The 23,178-nt window shown below is 40.1% G+C and overlaps 1 long non-coding RNA gene across 1 annotated transcript; it reads left to right on the plus strand.

Annotated features, from left to right (window-relative positions):
• Nucleotides 1-670: 670 nt before the first annotated feature.
• On the plus strand, nt 671-2,372 carry LOC119983056. Its single transcript, XR_005464544.1, has 4 exons — nt 671-869; nt 947-972; nt 1,133-1,207; nt 2,036-2,372. It is a non-coding gene; the product is annotated as an uncharacterized LOC119983056 (long non-coding RNA).
• Nucleotides 2,373-23,178: the final 20,806 nt, after the last annotated feature.

Genomic DNA, 23,178 nt, shown 5'->3' on the forward strand with positions numbered 1-23,178 from the left:
TCAAATGACTGACCGACCGACCAAAGGAGTGTGGTAAACCCTCAATAAAATCCATACTAACCTATTCCCATATAACTTGAGGAATAGGTAGTGGTTGTAAGAGCCCTGGAGGGTGTGTATTCAAGTACTTGGTCTGTTGACAAATCCCACACTCTTTCACATAATTCTTGATAGTTGTTTTCATCCCCTTCCAAAAGAAATCCCACTTAATTCGATGATAAGTCTTAGAGAAACCCTTATGTCCCGCCATGGGTGAATCATGGACATGGTGGAGCAATAATTTGATCACTTTTGGGTCTTGACCAAGACATATTCTCCTTGTTTTGTAATACACTATTACCTCCCGCAAAGAAAAAATTTTATACTGTGGAGCTCCCGCTGTGAACTCTCCCATAATCTTCCCAATCTTCCCCATCATGAGTATAAGATGCTTTAACTCTATCCAAAAAATCTGTAGTGGGAATTGAAAGAGTCATGAAAGACATAGCAGTTGTAATACCACGACCCGAAAATATCTAAGATTGATTAAATTCAAAAAATAAAATAAATAAATAAAAATTGTAAAAGAAATGGTTAGTTCAAGCATAAGGGCAAAACTATAATTCTAGAAACTTAAAGGACACATTAGTCATTTATTTAAAAAAAAAAAAAAAGAGGAGAGAATCGGCTCCCCTCTCTTTTTCTTCTTTCCTTCTTTTCTTCATTCTTCTTTCTTTTGTGGTTGCTCTCACTTCTTTATACTTTCCACCAACCAACAGCTGCCACCTCCTACTAGCCACTTTTTCGGCTAGTTCTGGTCTCCGGCCAGCCACCATTTCCGGCCAACATTCATTCAAGCCTTTAGTTCATCCATTTAGCTCCAAATCAAGGTATTTAAGTCAAACTTTTTCTACTCTCCTTAGCTGCTGCAAATTGAGTTTTGACACATCAAAATCTTGTTATTTAGGTGCAATTGAAGGAATTTACACTTGGGTAAGATCTCCACAACCTTGTATTTGAATTTTGGGGTTAGATTTGATGAAGATTAATCTTAGGGTTTTATGGGTTTTGTGGGTTTGAGGATAATCTTTGAATATGATGAAATTAGTGATTAAATAGGTTGACTTAGACTTATTTATGATTGTATCTCTAGATTCCATTGTTGATTGGAGTTGCAAGCATGGTTAGGTGAGGTTCAAGAACTTGGAAAGTCTTGGGTTAAGAAAAGGTAAGGATTTCTTGATTTATTGGGTTTGTTTTGTGTTAGTTATGTGAAATTAAAGTTAATGGTATGTTGATTCGATAATGGGCTTACATAATAATAGGTTGATTGTGGCCGGAGAATTCGAGGTTGAGTATTAGTTTTACATAGCTAGATCTTGGAGTACGAGTTAGGGAAATTCCACTCTTCTCATTTCCAATGTCTATATTCCTTCTATTGAGAGCATTTATTTTCCTCATAGGTCATTATTATTCCGTTCTCGCCTTATTTGTGCCTAAGGGAGAACAACCCTATTGCGCTATTACTTTGTTGTATGAAATGAGTGATATTGCTTACCCTACATGTTCAATCTTCTATTGGACATGAGTTATTCTTGAACACGCATCATGTAGTAGTATATATGTAGGATTGTATGTATATATTATTGCATAATCATGTTGGACATGCATTGTAGTTGCACGGTGGATGTTGGGTAAGGATCCGTACATCTTCTAGGTATGGTTGGTGTGAAATGTGGAATGTCGTTGAGCTGTTTAGGGTTCCGATGAGTACGAAAATGTCGGTGGGACAGGTCAGGATTCCATATGTACTTGGTGCACCATACGGTGATGTCGTTGGGTTGTTCAGGGTCCCGTTTAGTATAGGGGTGTCGGTGGGCAAAGTTAGATTCTCGTATGGTGTTGTTATTTACTTGTGTTTTGGTGTACATGATGTTAGATATCATATTGTTGTATTTGTATTTTCTTGATAATTCAGCTCTAATATCGATTATTCATACTCTATTATTTCCTACTTGTCTTTCGCTCACCCTTTTCCTTTTCTTTTCCCCTACAGGTGAGTCTAGTTTTGGTACCAGGGTTACGATCCAGGAGGAGCGTGCGTGACATGGATAGGCCATGGAGAGTAATAGGACCTAGATGGTTGGGTATTATGGTTATGTTATTAGTACTATTTGTAATTGAATTATGGGGTTGAGACTGTTATTTGATACACCTATTCGGTGGATGATTGGACGGTCGGTAGGGTGCTCCATGTGATCGGGACTACGGGGCTGGGTTGTGGACTTCATGTCCTGATGTTGATTATGCTTGTAGGGTTACTCCCTTGCGTTGGTTGCTTTGACTATATATGTCATTGTGTGTGAAGATATGTGATGATATGAATTGTTAGATGGCCTGAGGCCCTGCCTAGGTTTTTGAGAATTTATTTGTGATATCCTGACTCGATTATACACTGTTCATATTACTTTGATGCATTGATCGAGATGGAGTGAACCTCGGAGATTGTGATATAGGATTATGAAAATATTTTTCATAAATGGGGGACTTAAAAAGAAAAGTTTTGGCACAAAAATCACTCTAATCGAATTAAAATTGGATTTATTATGAATTTTTGAAGTTAATTGAACATTTCATTAAGGGGTGTTTTTGAAAGTGAAAGATTATATAAAAGTGGAACAAGAAAAAAAAAATTGCAAAAATACCCTCATCTCACACGACTCCCTCTCTCTCTCCCCTATTTCTCTCTTTATATCACGGGTTACCAACAGTTCAAGCGATTTCGGTGACGGTGACGGTGACGGTCGAGTTGGTACCAAAAGGAGCATACGGACGAGACAAGCAATAGCCAACTTGAATCGGGTTGAATGGAGCTCTGGTTTGGGAGAAATCGTCGATAGAAACTCTAGCCACCGTGAGCTTTTCGTGATCGATCCGGTCGATTTCGACTACGGTTTGGCTTGATTCAGGTACCTATGAGTTTGTCTCTTCGAGCTCTTCAATTTGGTGTATGGCTTGGTCGATTTTGGTGACCAGATTGCCGATGACATCATTGAGTTGGGGTAGGCCGAGTCTGGGCGAGTTGACTTGGTTGACTGGTGTGTTGACTGGTCTGACCATGTTTGACACTGTTTGACCATTGACTTTGACCATTGACCATAGTTGACCAGACTTATTTTAACTGTATTTTCGTATATCATGTTTTTCTATATAGACGGTGATCTCGGTTGACTTTCGGAGTTAGGGGTTTTTCGGGGATGCGTGCTTGGTATTTGCATTTTTATTTTCAGGTAGGGGTTTCCTTGTCTCTTGCGTGTGATTCTAGAGTTTCGGTTTCACGGACTCTTATTATATTGTGGTTCTGTCGGTTTCCAGGGGTGGAAATACGGCCTGTCTGCATATTTTATTTATATTCCCTATTGATTACCATTGTTAGTATGTTTTTAGGAGTGGGGTGATTGGAGGTGGTTGATGTAGACTGTGGGGCTCATATAGGAGCCCAATATATCAGATTATGATGGATAATACAATAGACTGGGTACATATCTGTAGGCCGTCTGAGGTGAGGTGCATTATAGGGGACTCCCTCTAGTGTAGGCTAGGCTATCGGGATATTCGATCCTCATCCAGTTTCGGTGTGGACCTCGACTAGAAGACACCCTATGGAGATTAGGGTGGGTTCGAGGGGGATTATGGATTACTGGAGACCGAAGTTTGTGGTTACGGTGCTATATAGCCTTATCGACTGTCATGTTTTGCATATATTTATTGTACTTCATATTCTACATCATATTCCTTGATTTCTTTGTTCTGGATATCGGTGTTCCCTTTCTATGCCCTACTGAGCTTCTTGGCTCACCCCTCCTCTTATTTCCCTTTTAGGTGAGTTGGATATAGGTGACGACGATCAACGGTGGGACGTATGAGCTGGTGTGTAGCTTCGAGCTGTCTTAATACTGGGTGTGGAGGCTTTGGGTATTGTACTTTGTATATGTTACTTATTTACTCAGTATGATCTCGGGTAGATATGTCTTCTTATTTTCACTGTTGTATAGATACTCCGATGGTTTCGGTGGGTGTATATATGGGATTTTGGTGAGACTATTTCCACTTTATGTTTCAAGAGTTATTACCATTTTATATATTTTATTCGATTTATGTATTGGATTAAAGGTTGGGAATCGGTTTGGGGGATGGGGTCCCTTGCTGGTCACGTTCTTATGGGTATAGGTACACTTCGGTATACCTTAGGATAGAGGGGCGTGACAATTTTGTATCGAAATTGTAGGTTTAGATACTTACAGTGATTAGGCTATGTAGGTTATTTCGTTAGCTACACATCATGCACTTCCCAGCTGACCTGGTGAGTTCCTTATTTTTGTATTTCTTGCCTTTAGATTTACGTATTAGTGTGTTATATTTTCCAGATATGGTTGACAGGCGTAGTATTGGGGTGCGAGGATAGGGATGGGATAGGGGACGACTCGAGGTGGATGAGCCTCAGGGAGTAGATGAGATTGTTATATCGAAGGATGGAGAGTTAAGGGTGGGAAACGTGGTAGGCAAGCGAGGAGCTTACATAGATCCAGTAGATGGTATTGGGGAGGACCAGGAGGTACCATCGATACAACCAGCACCACATGGGGTAGAGGCAGTAGTGACTACTCTGCGACAGGAGGTCCGAGATGTTACTGAGTTGGTGTGAGCACTTGGGCAGACTGTTACAAGACTTGTGACACAGATTGCCGCTCCAGCCCTAGCTGCACTACAGGCTCCTGCTGAGGTTCCAGTACAGGTTTCGACTTTGGGTGGGTTACATGAGGGTGCAGGACAGATTGTGGCGATGTAGGTAGCTCCTTTGGTGACTGATACTTCAATCAAGGAGTTAGCCGAGTTGCAGAAGACAAACCCTTCGATTTATAGGGGAGTGATAGATTCGTTAGCAGTAGAGGAGTGGCTTCGCCAGCTACACATGAAGATGACCTCCTTACGGATTCCTGAGGAGAGGAGAGGAGGGCTTTATTAGCTGCAGAGTTCTTAGAGGAGGATGCTTTTACATGGTGGGAGGTGATGACAGTTAGTCAAGGCAGGGAGAGTTTTTCGTGGGCAAAGTTTGAGACAGTTTTTCTAGCGTAGTATGTACCACAGACAGTGCGAGTAGCTAAAGCTAAAGAGTTTCTTAAGTTGATCCAGTCTCCGGGCATGTCACTGACTCAGTATCAGACACGTTTTGAGGAGTTGGGACGATATGGGGAGGAGTATATTTCCATAGAGGAAAAGAAGATACTGAGAATTCGGAGAGGATTGTTGCCAAATATTTCACCTCATTTGGCGGCTCAGACTATCACTACCTATCGCGAGTGTCTTGATAAGACACTCAGAGATGAGAGGACTTTAGTGGAGATTAAGGATTATTCAGAGATTCATAAAAGGAAGCTTGAGAGTTCTACATCTGCCACTGGTGAGAATATTCAGCACAGACAGAGGACTGATACTCGTGGGCAGCATTAGAGTCAGGGGTAGGGTTTTCAGAGTTGAAGACAAAGTTATCAAGGACCTAGACAAGGTCAGCAGGGGCAGAGATCATACCACTAGGCACAGGTTTCGAGACGAGATCAACAACCCCAATATTGCTATGCATGTGGTCATGTGGGCCATATGCGTTGGGATTATCCTATGGCAAACAACCCGTTATGTTTTCGGTGTGGTTTGCCAGGACATACTAGGAGAGATTGTCACAGGATGGAGGACCTACACCGCCATCACCTCGAGGTCAGAGAGCTCCAGTTCCAACACCAGCACCAGCACCGATTCCAGCACCAAAAGGTCCTATAGGACGGGGTAGGCCACTAGCTCAGTGGTAGTAGCGAGAACAACAACAGCAACAGCAAGTCCAGAGAGATAGAGCGTATGCACTCGACGCTGATGCAATACCAGCAGAGCGAGACCATTTGGGAGGTAGGTTTCTCTTATTTAGTTCTTGGGCACGTGTTTTGTTTGACACTGGTGCAACACATTCATTTATTTCTAGATCATTTGCTGAGGCATTGGGTTTAGAGATTACGGGAATGGCGAGGAGATTTATAGTTGATTCGCCCCGAGGACCAGGTACCTTGATTAGTGGTATCTGTAGGGACTGTGTATTTAGTTTCGCAAACCATGAGTTTAGAGCGGATTTGTTTGTGATGCCATTTATTGATTTTGATGTTATCCACGGACTGGATTGGTTGACTGGGTATAAGACGATTATAGAGTGTGTTGAGAGGAGGATTTCACTGAACATACCTACGGGGAGGATTAGATTTCGTGGGATGAGACTTCTTCCGTGTCCATATTTTCTAGATAATCCTCAATACACCGATTGTGTTATAGCGGGTTTGATTACTTCAACGTCTAGGGAGGACTCTCTGACCCCTATACCTGTTGTGGAGCACTATATGGATGTCTTTCTTGATGATCTACTGGGATTGCCACCTAGGAGGGAGATTGACTTTGTGATTGAGTTGTATCCAGGTTTAGACCCTATTTCAATACCATCGTATAGGATGGCACCAGCAGAGTTGAAGGAGTTAGACACCCAGTTGACAGCTTTGCAGAAGTTGGGTTTTATCAGATTGAGCACTTCACCTAGGGGAGCATCTGTTCTGTTTGTGAAAAAGAAGGATGGTACGATGCGGATGTGTGTGGACTACTAGTAGCTGAATCGGGTGACAGTGAAGAATAAATATCCATTGTCGAGGACTAATAATCTGTTTGATCAGTTGAGGGGTAACCATTATTACTCCAAGATTGATCTCAGATCGGGGTACCACCAATTTAGGATCCGGGAGGAGGATATTCCGAAGACATCTTTCCGCACACAATTTGGTCATTATGAGTATTTGGTTATGCCATTTGGGCTAACCAATACATGTGCAGCGTTTATGGATTTGATGCACAGGGTGTTCAGGCCATATCTGGATCAGTTTGTGATTGTTTTCATTGATAACATATTGATTTATTCAAACACTGAGGAGGAGTACTTCAGACATTTCAAGATTATGTTGCGGACGCTCAGAGAGCATAGACTGTATGCCAAGCTAAGTAAATGTGAGATTTGGTTGACTCAGGTGAAATTTTTAGGGCATGTGATATCCAGGAGGGTATAGCAGTAGATCCAGCTAAGGTGGAGGCAGTGATAGCATGGAGGAAACCAAAGAATATAGGAGAGATTTGCAGTTTCTTGGGGTTGTGTGTTGATGTAGCAGGATAGAGTGGTTTTCAGGAGTTAAAGACTCGACTCACATCACCACCAGTGTTGGTGATACCAGACAGGGGTATTGGTTATCAGGTGTATTGTGATGCTTCAGGAGTTGGATTGGGTTGTGTGTTGATGTAGCAGGATAGAGTGGTTGAGTATGCCTCACGTTTACTGAAGCCGCACGAGATGAATTATCAGATGCATGATTTGGAGTTAGCTGCTGTAGTGTTCACACTTAAACAGTGGAGATATTACCTTTATGGAGAGAGATTCGAGGTATTCTTAGATCATAAGAGTCTCCGGTATTTGTTTACTCAGATTGATTTGAACCTGAGACAGCGTAGATGGATGGAGTACCTTAAGGACTTTGATTTTACTTTACAATATCATCCAGGCAAGGCCAATGTGGTGCCTGACGCCTTGAGTAGAAGATTGGTTACAGCTCGATTGGCTATCCGTGAGTTTGAGTTAGTGGATACACTTAGTCAGTACGACTATACATGGAGGAGCGCGGAGACTTATTGAGTTTATGGTGTTTGATTGCTCTTCCGACACTTGTACAACGGGTGTTGGATGAAACTGAACTTTGGTACAGCTTTTCATCCTCAAACTAATGGGTAGAGTGCGTAAACTATTCAGATTCTAGAGGATATGCTTCGGGCTTGTGTGATAGACTTCTGAGGAGATTGGGAGACCCATATTCCTTTAGTGGAGTTTGTGTATAATAATAGCTACCAGAGCAGTATTCAGATGGCACCGTATGAGGCATTATATGGAATACCTTTTAGATCACCGTTGTGCTGGTCAGAGGTTGGAGATAGACCGTTATTACGTTCAGAGATGGTGCAGCAGACTATTGAGGTGGTGACAATGATACAGTGACGGCTTTTGACAACTCAGTCACGTTAGAAGAGTTACGCGGATAGGAGACATAGACCTCTAGAGTTTTGGGTGGGGGATCACGTGTTTCTGAGGGTAAGTTCGAAGCGAGGGGTACAAAGATTTTGGAGAGCGGGGAAATTAGCTCCGAGGTTTATAGAACCATTTGAGATTTTGGAGAGAGTGGGGACGATAACTTATCGATTAGCATTACCACCACTGTTGTCAGGGGTACATGATGTATTTCATGTGTCTAGGTTATAACGGTACCATAGGGATCCCTCTCATATATTAGATTGGTCTACTTTGGAGATTGATGAAGACGCTACTTGTGAGACCCATCCTACCAAGATCGTGGACAGACAGGAGAGGCGACTACGATTGAAGACCATACCCTTAAGTCAAGGTGATATGACAACATTATGGAGTAGAGGAAGCGACCTGGGAGTTGGAGTCTGACATACGAGCTAGATTTCTGGAGTTATTCACTACCTAGGTATGATTTTAATTTCGGGGACGATATTTTCTTGAGGGGAAAGGATGTAATATCCTGACCCGATTATACACTGTTCATAGTACTTTGACGCGTTGATTTAGGTGGAGTGAACCTCAGTGATCGTGAATCGGGATTTGGGGAGAATAAAAATTAAATCAAGATAAAAATATGAAAATACTTTTCATAAATGGGGGATTTACAAAGAAAAGTTTTGGCGCAAGAATCACTCAAATCTAATTTAAAATGGATTTATTATGAATTTTTGAAGTTAAATTGAACATTTCAATAAGGGGAGTTTTCGAAAGAGGGGTGTTTTTGAAAGTGAAAGATTATATAAAAGTGGAAAAAGAAAAAATTACAAAAATACCCTCATCTCACACGACTCTCTCTCTTTCTCTCTCCTATTTCTCTATCTACATCATGGGTTATCTGCGGTTCCAACAATTTCGACGACGGTGACGGTCTTGCTTGGTACCAAAAGGAGCGTACTGACAAGACGAGCATAACCAACCTAAATCGGGTTGAACGGAGCTCTAGTTTGGTAGAAATCGTCGATTGAAGCTCTGGCCACCGTGTGCTTTTCTTGGTCGATCCGGTCGATTCTGGCAACGATTTGGCTTGATTTAGGTACCTATGAGTTCATCTCTTCGAGTTCTTCAATTTGGTGTGTGGTTTGGTCAGTTTTGGTGGCCGGATTGCCAATGACACTATTGAGTTGGGTTAGGCCGAGTCTGGGGAGTTGACTGGTGTGTTAACTGGTCTGACCCGGTTTGACTATGTTTGACCATTGACCATTGACTTTGACCATTGACCATAGTTGACCAGACATATTTTAACTGCATTTTCTTCGTATATCATGTTTTTTGATGTAGACGCCGATCCCGATTGAGATTCGAACCAGGTTTACTTTCGGAGTTAGGGGTTTGTTGGGGATGCGTGCTTGGTATTCGCATTCTTATTTCCAGGTAAGGGTTTCCTTGTCTCTTGCATGTGATTCTAGAGTTGTGATTTTACAAACTCTTATTATATTGTGGTTTTGTCAATTTTCGGGGGTGGAAATACAGCCTGTCTGCATGTTTTATTTGTATTCTATGTTGATTATCATTATTGGTATGTTTTTAGGAGCGGGATGATTGGAGGTCATTGATGTAGATTGTGGGGCCCATATAGGAGCCCAATATATCAGATTATGATGGATAATACAATAGACCGAGTACGTACCTGTAGATCGTCTGAGGTAAGGTGCATCACAGGGGACGCTCTCTGGTGTAGGCTATGTTATCGGGATATCCGATCCTCATCCAGTTTCGTTGTGGACCTAGACTGGGAGACATCCTACGAGGATTAGGGTGGGTCCAGGGGTGGATTATGGATTACTGGAGACCAATGTTTGTGGTTACGGTGTTGTATAGCCTTATCGGTTGTCATGTTACCTAGTTGGATTACTGATGGTTATATATTTATTGTACTTCATAGTCTACATCATATTCCTTGATTTCTTTGTTCTGGATATCGATGTTCCCTTTCTATGCCCTACTGAGTTTCTTGGCTCACCCTTATTCTTATTTCCCTTTCAGGTGAGTTGGATATAGGTGACGACGGTCAGTGACGAGACGCATGAGCTGGTGTGTAGCTTTGAGCTGTCTCTATAGCCGGGCGTGGGGGCTTTGGGTATTGTACTTTATATATGTTACTTATTTACTCAGTATGATCTCGGGCAGATATGTCTTCTTATTTCCGCTATTGTATAGAGACTCCGATAGTTTCGGTGGGTGTATGTATATGGTATTTTGGAGAAACTGTTTCCACCTTATGTTTCAGGAGTTATTACCATTTTATATATTTTATTCGTTTATGTATTGGATTAAAGGTTGGGAATCGGTACGAGGGATGGGGTCCCTTATCGGTCACGTTCTTGTGGGTATTGGTACACTTCAGTATACCTTAGGAGAGAGGGGCGGGACAATATTGCTGTGCTTGTACTCCAGGTTGACATTCTTCGAAATACGAGGAGATGCTGTTGGATTTTTCGGTGAATTGGTGATTGATTAAAGCGTAGTACACCAAGGCTTGATACAATTGATGTAGACATTCATGTCTATGGAATGGTCACCATGATTGGTGACGTAAGATGGTACAATAGTAGCGCCTTTCAGGTCAGGGCATTTCAGCAGTGGTCACTGATAAATCACCATGACTAATAACAATTTTCAGATTGCTCCCTGTGTCACTGTCAGCACATAATTCCTTCGCACCAGCTCTAGCATCGACATATACAATAACCCCACACTTAACAACTGTGCTCGGATCCTCTGCACCAGGGATAGCTGCTGCCACTGAATCCTTATCACTCGACACAACTATTGTTGCATTAACTCAACTCTCGGGTGAACCTATGAGGCCTCATCAATGCCAACTTTTCTACTTGACTCCTTATATTTTCGAGACAGGGCATCAGCCACAATGTTTGTTGATCCCCTCTTATAATCGATAGAGAAATCATAGCCCAATAATTTCACCATCCACTTTTGTTGGAAGGGTGTGCCAATGGGCTGTTCTAGTAAATATTTGAGACTAAAATGGTCGGTTTGGACAGTCAAATGATGGCCAAGGAGGTAGGGTCTCCACTTCTGGACTGCCTGGACCAGCGTTAAAAATTCTCTCTCATATGTCGATAAGTGTAGTGCCTTTCCCTTCAAAGTAGCACTAAAGAAAGATATCGGGTGGCCAGCTTGTAGTAATACAACACCAACCCCCACTCCGGATGTATCACACTCAATGACGAAGGGAGAATTGAAATCTGGTAGAGACAGAACCAGTGGGTTAGTTACCAGTGCCTTCATTTTCTGAAATGCAAGGTCGGTTTTTAATTCCCATAAAAACCCTCTTTCTGTAGCAAACGATGGAGAGGGACGGCTAATTGAGCATAATTTTTTTTATAAATTTACAGTAATACCCGATGAGGCTAAGGAAACCCCTTAAACCTTTCACAGCAGTAGGTCTTGGCCAATCAAGCATCGCCTCCAATTTCTTTGGATCAGCCTTGACACCATCAATTGAAACTACATGCCCCAAGTAGACTACTTCTGGAACTGTAAAACTACACTTAGAAAATTTGGGGTATAATTGATGATCCCTCAAAACTTCCAAAGCTATCTTCAAATGCTCCACATGTTCAACCACATTTTTGCTATGAACGAGTATATCATCGAAGAAAACTATGATGAATCGTCTTAAATATGGCTCAAAAACCTTATTCATCAAACTCTGAAAAGTAGAAGGAGCATTGGTCATCCCGAAAGGCATGAACAAAAATTCTTAGTGTCCATGATGAGTTCGAAACGCTGTTTTTTCGATGTCCTCCTCAGCCATTATAATATCATGATAACCTGACCGTAGGTCAAACTTTGAAAAGATTACTGCCCTATAAAGTTAATCCAAAAGTTCCTCAATAACGGGAATTGGAAATTTATCCTTGACCATAGCCTTGTTTAATGCTCTATAATCAAAGCACATCCTCCATGACTCATCCGCCTTCCAAACGAAGAGAACTGGATTAGAAAAAGGACTAACACTTGGTCTAATAACCCCTGCCAACAATAACTCCTTCACAATTTTTTCTATTTCAGACTTCTAGAAATGGGCGTACCAATAAGGTTTGAAGTTAACAAGAAGTGTCCCCTCCTTGAGCAAAATACGATGCACATGAAACATGGACGGTGGTAGCCGCTTGTGCTTAGTAAACACTCCAGAGAAATCGTCTATGACCCCCTTGATTGTCATGGGCATGGTCTGTTGAACCACCCGTTGAATGGCCATCTGAGAGTCAAGCATCTACAACTAGATCCCCTGTTCCCCTTTTGGCCTCCATTTTTCCATAAGCTGCATAGAACTGACATCTTCTTTCTAGCTGTGTAAACCCCTCAAATCACACTGCTTCCCTTGCCAAATGAAAGCCATCGTCAATTCTTGGAAATTCCAGTGAATATCCCCCAATCCTTGTAGCCACTCTATTCCCAATACCAAGAATCAGCCACCGAAAGGAACAATGTAACATGAAATCAAAAAATTGGTGCCTTGACACCTCACCACTAGTCTTTCAATCAACCCACAGCACTGTAGTTTCTCACCATTAGCCACTTGACGCTGAGCTTATGACGCTTAGAGAGATCCTGTACCTTCAAAATGATATCCTCAAACTTCTCCTTGTACACCTCTATTGTATGTTCCTGTCTAAGGCGCATCAGATCCACCATTGGATTCACTAAAGGAGTGGTCTCAAACCTGGATTTCACTACCGTGACCAAACTCTCAAAAGAAGTTATTTGACCTGTTTGTTCCACCAGCCGAAACCAAACCAAAGCCTTACCCTCAAGGTAGAACTTGGTCGTAATGATTTGAATGGTAATTGGTACTTGATAGTAATCAAAATATTGTTGGCATTTATAGATCCAAGTCTCTGAATCCTCACTGCAAAATTGGGGAAAATCGATTTGCGACGCTCGTGACCTGTCTTCCATGTAAGGTGGTGGCCCTACCTGAACTCTGGGCAACAGATGAGGCACCTAGGGAATCACGTATGTTCAATCGATTCATGATCTCCGTTAGAGTTTGCTGGTGCTGCAAATCCCTCTCCTACAATTGGACTTGTAACTGCGCAGCTTGGTTATCATACTTGGCCTGAAGGGCCGGTAGTTGTTCTTCTAATTGTGCGTTGTTAACCATTCTCGTAACCTGGCATAAAAGAGGAACGGTCTTCGATACCACTTGTAGGGAACCTAGAACTCTATTGTGCTAATTATATATATATATATATTATATATATATATATATATATATATATATAATTACACACCCTTTATATGGTATTTTATGGTTCTTAGAGTGAATTGAGGATTGATATTGCCTAAGGATTGTATATTTGCACATTGTAGGTGCCTAGGAGCATATCGAACTAAAAGAAGTCAAATCGGATCAAAGATTGAAGAAAAGAGAAAATAATAGCAGAGGGCAAAGCCGATCGATCAGCCATGAGTCTCAATTGATCGGCCAAGCATTTCTCAATTTTAACAGTAAACAATTCCAATCAATCGGGCCCCATATCGATTGATCGGACCAGCCCAGATCGCGAATCTACAAATTTTCAACTTTCTGAAAACCCCTTAAACTCATGTGGGTCCGACTTAAAACGACACCAATGGGTATTATAAATGACATATGGGTTTAGGGGGTATAAATAGGAAGATTTTTAAGGTCTTAGAGATTCTACAATATTCTAGACCCCTAGGGAGAGAAGGAAAGCTTGGAGGCCAACATTGGAGCTTGGAGAAGAAGAAGGTTCACAAGGGGGTTTTCTCTCTCCTTTTTATCTTAGTTTTTATGGTTGATTTCCATTGCTTGATGATGTATCTTGACTCTTTGAGTGGCTAGATTTCTTTACTAGGGTCTTAATGTAACCAAACCTTGAAGATTTAATAAACTTGGTTTCCTTATTTCTTGATTTCTCTCTTTTATTGATTGTCTATGGGTGTGCTTAATAGGTATTTTGACGATGAAGTACAAGACTTCAAACGTCAATACGAGATCCCTTTCCATTGTCGACCTATTCCACATGGCATTTCTCCGTTTGAACCTTCTAATGACGACAAATTTGCTATCACAGTCCAAGCACTTCAGTATGGTGCTCAAATTCCTTTTGCCCCAGGCTCTGACTAGTATTTTTCATCATTATAACATCAACCCAACCATTCTTACTTCCAATTCTTGGATTTTTCTTGGTACTATATTATATGTATGCGACTTGCATAACATACCCTTTTCTTCTCGGGTTATTCCTTATCTTCTCTCCCTCTGTCACCTTCCTAATTTGAGGGAGTTGTGCTATCTTAAATTTAAACCAAAACATGTTTCTCTGAAATATGTGTTTTCCAATGAATATCTCTCTTTTCGGTCCAATTGGGCCTTGCCAAAGATGAACAAGTGGTCTCGGCTGACCGAGCTTACCGAGGTGGAGATGGATTACTATATGGATCATAAAAGACACGTTTTTGGTATTGTGACTCCTCTGGTTTGCTCACATGAGGCTTTTACTCAGGCTGCTCGGTTCGAGATAGCGTCCAAAGGTGAATAGAGCTTGGTTCACGTATTGGGTATTGCTTTCTCGATATTCTAATCTTGTCTCTCTATTTGCCAGATCTGGCCAATTTTAAGGACTATATAAATATGCAAGTGAACAAGGCTCCTGCTCCAAAGAGAAAAATGACTCATGTTACTGTTGGGGCGAGTAAGAAGGCCCGAGGAGGGGCCAAAATGTATTTGACCGAGTTGGTGTCTCCTTAGTTAATTAACCGAGGATTTCTACTTCCTCCCAGCAACAATTATGAAAATTGGGTAAAAAGGATGAGTGATTGATTTTGATTTTGACTAAACTAATTAAAAAGAACAAAGACAAATCAAACACAAGTATGTAAACGAAGATGGAAAGCACTAGGGTACTTAACTTCACCTCACCTATCCAATTCAATTCCTTTGGACCCTTGATCCCTATTTCATCTCTCAATAATGATAATCGATCTCTCAACCTATTCAATGTTCTATTCCTACATACATCAAACGTGTTTTCAATATAAATCCCTGTTATCCCTAACAATCGAATTAATATATCAAAAACTCATTAAGAACTATGGAAATCATTTAGCGATTGCATAAGACACAAACCTATATTCCTATGGTTCATACACCCTATGTCATCTATGACTTGAGGCAAACCCTAAATATCTCCTTCCGGTCTCAATCTAGGCAACAAAGCAATTGAATGATGGCCAAACATCCAAAAGCATTAAGCACACCCATAGACAATCAATAAGGGAGAGAAATCAAGAAATAAGGAAATCAAGTTTATTGAATCTTCAAGGTTTCGTTACATTAAGACCCTAGTAAAGAAATCTAGCCACTCATGGAAGCAAAATACATCATTAAACAAAGGAAATCAACCATAGAAACTAGGATAGAAAAGGAGAGAGAAAACCCCCTTGTAGACCCTCTTCTTCTCCAAGCTCCGATGGTGGCTCCAAGCTCTCCAATAGTGGTAGAATGTGTAAGAATGTGTGAGAGAGTCCTCTAAAAACCTAAAAACTACCTATTTATACCTCCCTAAACTCCTATGTTGTTTCTCATACAAGTTGGGGTCGTTTTGGTTCGGGCCCACTTGAATTCGGAGTTTTTTCGTGAAATTTGCTGTGCTGTGAATAGTAACTCCGATCGATCAGAAATGCAATCTGTCTCCATGAATTTTTTGAGTGTTTTGGCAGGTCCGATCGATCGGCAATTGGTTCTGGAGTCCAAATCTTCATTTTGCATTATTTTCCTCCCTTTCTTGCCTTCGCACCTACAATATGCAAATATAGTTTTCTTAGGCAATATCAACTCTTAATCAACTCAAAATGAGATGAACTCATGTGTAAAGGATGCACAACTGTATGTATATATTTGGCACATCACTTATGGAGGTATGTTGTCGAGGATATACTAGCTAATTCCTCATTGCTATATCTTTGGTTTAAAATGTGTTAACTTTTCTCTTGGTTACAGATCATCGCTAACTTCAGTAGCATGACCAATGATGTTACCAATATGGTTGCATCAGAGAGGGTTGATGAAGAGAGGTTTGGGCTGTCTGAGGAAGCTTGGATAAGGGCTAATGAGGACTTGAAGAAAGCTCACACCGAAGTGAGTGTCCTGGCCGAGTAGGAGGAGAGCTGGAAGGTTAAAATTGCAAGTTTGGAGGATGAGACTTTTAAAAAGTCATATGATTTTGGTTTCACGCTCCAGTATGAGGGCTTATTCGGTGTTCAAGTTTGTTTGAAATTAGCAAGAAAAGCTCTTTTGGATGTCAAGCTCGACCCCGAGATTCTTTCTTCTCTCTATTTTGCTTTGGTCGGGAAGGATAATGAAGAGGATCTGAACAAGGATGAGGTCTATGAGGCTTATCGAGTTACTGAGGAAGCTCATAAAGCTCGGGAAGAAGGTGGTGATAATGATACTTATGTTGATAAAATCCTTACTGTCGAGGTTTCTGATGATCAACCTATCATTGCTTCATCTGAGCAAGCAACTGTCCCAATTGATGAACAACCTTTCGAGAATGACCCTATCACCATCTAAACAACTTCCCTCCTTTTTCTGGTCGTCTGTGACCATTTTGGCTACTTGTGGCCAAGTGCCAATTTTGTAATAACATTTAGCTTTTATATCATATCTTTCTTTTTCTCTACCGTTGTTTTTATTTTATTTAAGAGCATATGGTTGCCGAGCAACGATGTTTGGTCAGTCCTTGTAACTTAACATCTAATTTGTAAGGTTAGTCTAATGTATTGTTCATTTCTTGTAATTTTATTTTTCAAATTGTAAGTTACAACCGAAGTGAAATGATTCTCGACCCTTGTAACTTAATAGTTGTAAAGTTGAACCGAAGTGAAGTTATTCTCGGCCCTTGTAACTTGAACGTGTCAACTTGTAATGAGAGATCTTTGAAATGCTTTGACAACGTGTTATCCGACGAAATTTCCAACCCGAGCAAGAATCTTTAAAGAGAACTTTTGGAAAAATATATTTTGAAGAAACTGCTACTATTATTATTACTTTATAAATTGTAACTTGGTAATGAAAGGCAAAACAAATGTTTAAAGAGAAAAACTAAATAAAATATCTTCAGAGATTCTCGACATTCCATTGCCTAATTTACCTTGGTTTCTCAAGGTCTTCAATCTCATACGTTCCCTCAAACAACACTTTGATGACTTGGTATGGTCATCCCTATGTTTCACCAAGCTTTCCTGGGTGTTTTCCAGCTACTCGACGTCCTTTTTCAGCGTGGCCAATAATAACCATGTCGGAGGACTTTGTTGGCTAAAGTCCTTGCTCCTACATGGATGCCACAAATTCCTTCATGAACTTCTTGTAATACATAGTTTGCCTCTTGAGGAGTAAGACACTACAAATAAGGTTGTGTATACGATCTTCTGTATCAACGATCTTGAATGATAGAGTACTTTGCTGATCTTGCTCGGATATTTCTTGCCTCATTCCTTTCCTCGGGAATTTTTCATTCTATTAAATACTCAAAGATGGGATCCATCCAAGAGGGTTCTCTTTGTATGCATGCAATTTCCTTTTCTAAGATGCTCGACTTTTGTAGTATTTCTAAATGAACTAGTGTAGCTAGATCGATATTGCTCATCAAAGCCTATTTTGCCAGAACATCTACTTGTTGATTCTCTTCTCGGGGCACTCTTTTAAGCTCAATTATTGGGATTTTTTCCATCAAATTTCTGACTTTGGCTAGGTACTTGATCATATTGGATCCTTTGGCTTCGTAGTCCCCTTTCACTTGTTTAGTTACCAGTTCAGAATCACTGTTGATAACGAAATTTTTTACTTCTAACTCAATGACTAGCCTTAATCCTGCTAGGAGAGCTTCGTACTCAGCTTCGTTATTGGATGCTTTGAATTTAAATCGAAGAGCTTACTCGGTATGTATGCCCTCCGGACCGAGAAGGAGAACTCCAACCCCACTTCTTTCTAAATTGGATGATCCATCCACGTAGAGTTCCCATTTTTTCGGTATTATTTCTTCGGCAAGATGTTGACATTCTGTGATGAAGTCAGCCAAAGCTTGTGCTTTTATGGCATGTCTCGCTGATACTGAATGTCAAACTCACTTAGTTCAATAGACCATTTGACTAGTCTCCCCGACGCATCAGGTTTTTGTAAGATATTCTTCAAAGGTTGGTCTGTTAGAAATATAATTGTATGAGCTTGGAAATAATGATGTAATTTTCTAACAGTAGTGACCAACGATAATGCCAACTTCTCGGCTTGGCTATCTTGTTTCTACGCTATATGTGAATAGTTGATCCACTTGTTTGAATCAATGCGAGTCTGATTACATCGAGAAAGAAAGAGATAAGGGTGGAATTCTTAAACTGGATTCTAGATAAGCTTGCTATCCAACAGCAGACCGAGCGAGCTTAGTTCATTTCCAATAGGCTTGGGCTTTACATCTACCCTCTCGGTGACTTTTTTCACAAAAGAAATTGGTTTTTGACCAGTTTGATTATGAGAAATAGAACTCTAGAAGTTAAGTTCCAAAGGACTCTCCTCGGCGATCAATGACTCGGTCTTCTCTTAAGATAAATAGTTGATCCACATGAAAGTAGAATAATTAAGTACTCATGGTAACCATTCGAGCTGACGAAATTAGTAATATTATCCGTGAACGTATTGAACAATATAATAGAGAAGTAAAGATTGTAAATATCGGTACCGTACTTCAAGTAGGCGACGGCTTCACTCGTATTTACGGTCTTGATGAAGTAATGGCGGGTGAATTAGTAGAATTTGAAGAGGGTACAATCGATATTGCTCTTAATTTGGAATCAAATAATGTTGGTGTTGTATTAATGGGTGATAGTTTAATGATAGATGAGGTAAGCTCTGTAGAAGCAACATATCAACACATTGCTCATGTAGTAGATTGGTTTTTAGAGCTGTTCTTCTTCTCGGATTGAGACTGCCAAGTACAAAAATAGAATTTCTTCGTCTTCTGGTGTGGAAAGGAGAGGTGGATTACCAAGTTAATCTTTTAGCCTCTCTGGCAACTTTCATCCTATTCAAATTTCTCAACCTTCTTCAATGCATTAAAGAAGGGTTTGCATTTGTCTCCCTATCGAGCTAAGAATCTACTCACAGATGCTGCTCAGCCCTTGAGTTCTTGGACTTCTTTTTTATTTTGTAGAACTTGCATGTTAATGATAACTACCCCTTTCTCTAGATTGGCCTCAATTTCTCTTTTTGAAATGGGAAAACTAAGGAATTTTCCCAATAAAACTCTGAAAGCACACTTTTTGGGATTCAATCTCATATTGTATTTATTCAAGATATCAAACACTGCCTGTAAATCTAAAGGATGGTCTTCAGCATCTACGCTCTTCACCACTATATCGTCTACGTATGCCTCCATAGTCTTCCCAATAAGGCCAGCAAAGATCTTGTTTACCAATCTCTGATAAGTTGTCCCTGTATTTTTTAACCCAAATGGCATAACTTGATAATAATATGTTCCTTTTGGGGTTATGAACGATGTACTTTCTTGATCATCGACATTCATCTGGATCTGATGATAACTGAGTAAGCATCTAGAAAACTGAGAAATCCTTTGCCTGAGGTTGCATCCACAAGTTGATCAATTTTTGGCAAATGATACATGTCCTTTGGACAAGCTTTATTCAAGTCCATGAAGTCTACACACATTCTTCATTTGCCATTGGGTTTGAGTACCATAACCACATTGGCAAGCCACTCTGAGTATTGAACTTCTCGGATGAATTGTGCTTCGCGAAGTTTATTGACTTCTTTATTGATTGCTTGCTACCGAGCTGGAGCAAAATTTATGTTCTTTGTTTCACAAGTTTACTTCCTGGTTTGATGTTGAGATGATAAGTTATAACATTAAGGCTAATTCCTGACATCTCCTCAACATTCCAAGCAAAAGTTCTGTGATTGGACAAGAGCAAGTTACTCAATTCTCGAGATAGCTCCTCAGAATGCTCGGATCCAATTTAAAGCTTTCAGCCAGACCCTTTCTCATTAGATATCGGAATAAGCTGCTCGGTTGGTGAAGGTTTTGGAGTGATCTCTCTATTGTTAAGGATTGCTACTGAGACCAACTTCTTTCTGTCTTTTAAATCATTTAAATATATATGCCTTGTAAGTTTCTGATCTCCTTTTATTTCTCCTATCCCTTGGTTGGTAGGAAATTTCATCTTTAGATAATAGGTAGAAACTATAGCCCTTGCTCGGTTTAGCAAGGGTCTCCGAATAAGTGCATTGAAGGGAGTTTGGATCTCCACCACTAAGAAATCACATGAGAATAGTCTAGATTTAGGATATGTCCCTAATGTGACCATCAATGTAACTATTCCAATGGTCAGAACTCGATCTCCTGCAAATCCATAAAATGGTGAAGAGAAAGGCTTTAGATGCTCCTTTGGGATGTTCATTGCCTTGATAGCATGATAGAACATAATATAGCGGCACTTCCATTGTCGACCAAGATCTTTTTTATTGTGTAATTTGCGATGATTGCCTCTATTATCAAGGCACCATCATCTAGGATGCTAACACCATCAGCATCCTTCTTGGAGAAGACAATTTATTTTTATTCTCTTATTGGTCTTTTACTTTTGTTGTCAATGTTGTTAAGAGTCCTAGTGTATGACCTTTGCTTAGAAACATTTTCTCCTCCTACTGCCAATCCTCCATTTATTCTGCCGACGAGAAGAATCATATCTTCTTCTTCGTCTATGATAATCTCAATCATCTTCTCTTTTTCTTTTATCATCTCTTGTTTGAGTGTAACTTTTCAGGTGCCCTCTTATCAAACTCTCAATGTCATCTTTGAGAGTGCGACATTCATCAGTGTCATGTCCTAGTCCTTTGTGGAATTTGCAGTACTTGTTGCTCGGTTTTTGACCAGGTATGACCGTCATCCTCATGGCCATTTCAAGAGATCTCGATCTTGGATCTCGTTTAACACTTTTCATCGAGGTATTCAAAGGGGTATAACTACAATACCTAAGAGGTGGTGCGAAATCTTTCTTTGAAAAGAACTCTAAGGTTGTTTTCCTGTCCGATTTATCTCGAGTATTTGAATTTACCTTTCGATGAGCTATATACGGGACTGTATCAACTTCATCCATGGTTTCATCCGCCATTATATATTTTTCTGTCCTCTCTAGCAGGGGTGACCTTGTTTTATACGGCTTCTTGAATAGAGAATACTTGAGGATGGGATGGCAAATTGCTCAGACAAAAGCAGTAGTCATCACTGAGATGTCTATACCAGGGACTTCCACGCATTCCTGGTTGAACCTTATGGTGAATTCTCGAAGAGTTTCTTGTTTCTTTTGTTTGATATTCATCAGAGTGAGGTTTGTCTTGGTTGGATTTTTAGAACTAGCAAAGTGCACGGTGAATTTATGAGTTAATTCACCAAAACCTTTAATATTGGCCCAAGGAATACTTTGAAACCATCTCCTCGCCACTCCCAAGAGAGAAACAAGGAAGATTTTGTAGCAAGTATCATCAGTTGTTTCCTAAAAATCCATCATTGTCTTAAAAGCAAGAACATGATCTACTGGGTCACCCTTTCTATCATATTTCTCCAGACTAGTCGGTTTGAAGTTTTTTGGCATAGGGACATCTAAATTTCAGGGGCGAGAGAAGTTAGGGTCTTCACCCAAGCTGGATCCATAGCTGGACCCTTCTTCATTGCCGTGAACTTTTAGACTGATCATGTCTTTGATTCTTCGACATTCATCATCCATAGCAGTAGTATTGAGTTTGCGGCTACTCTCCATTGGGCTTTTATCTCGGTTTCACAGACGATTCTCTCCAGTATTAGAATTTTGCTGTCCATCAATGTGATTATGATTGCTAACCCTGCCAATTGTCAATCCCTTCTCCCTGTGTAGACCTTGTTCGGACCATATTTTTTGTGAAAAGATTCTTTCTTTCCCACAAACGACCCCAATATGATGACTAGTAAATCTGTCTTGAATTATCGGACGTCTTAGATAGATCAAATCAAGTGGAGCATGACTGATTAAGCGATTGAGAAAATGAACAAACGTAAGTTATCAGATCAAACCCAATGTGTTTTACTTGGGAAAGACCATGCGATGCTTAAGTCAGAAAAGAGGAACGCAAATACTAAGAACTTAAAGCAAAAAAAGCTCTTAACATGAAAGTATGCAAAGTCTTTTTATAGCATTGGAATGGTTCTTCTTCTATTGGGAGTCAAACTCCTGTCTCCTATACGTTTTATGAAATGTATTCTGTCTGCTATCCTTATTGTAATAGAAGCCTTATTGTAGTGAATGAAACGTTAATATTGAAGATAGTAATTATCTTGGCCCGTGAATATTTTCTCGGGAACGAGAATACCTTCTCGAGGATGAGATAGTCTTAAATTTTAAGCTGAAACTTGTAATGTATTCTATTTAGCTTTCTAGTATGAAGTACTTCAAAGTATTCTAGATTTTTCCATGTGTCACATTCGAATTGGCTACTTACATACGGTGTTATCACATCATATAATAGATTCCACGCTGATTGCCTACTTCCATACGGTGTTACATACGTTCGGATTTGCTACTTACATACGGTGCAAATAAATTAAATTTATATGTAGTGCATGCAAATTCATATGTAGTGCCGATAAATTTTACATGCGATTTTTTTTCATCTCATAATATATCAATGAGTGATCTTGTTTAAAAGAGTTTTTCACGCTAATTGAGAGTATGTAATTTTTTTCAAATTCTATCATGTATTTTGAGAGAGAAATCATTTTGAAGTTTCATTAAATAAAAGTCAAAATGGATGATGTCATGCACGTGGAGAAAATATAGAAGATAGAGGTGCATGCATAGAATTAGGTAATTTTATTAAATGAAAAAGGACATTTATGTCATTTAATCAATTGTGTCCTTATAATAATGTTTTTTACTATCCTTATTGGAAC

The sequence above is a fragment of the Tripterygium wilfordii genome, chromosome 17, assembly GCF_013401445.1.
Source record: "Tripterygium wilfordii isolate XIE 37 chromosome 17, ASM1340144v1, whole genome shotgun sequence".
Taxonomy (NCBI): Eukaryota; Viridiplantae; Streptophyta; class Magnoliopsida; order Celastrales; family Celastraceae; genus Tripterygium; species Tripterygium wilfordii.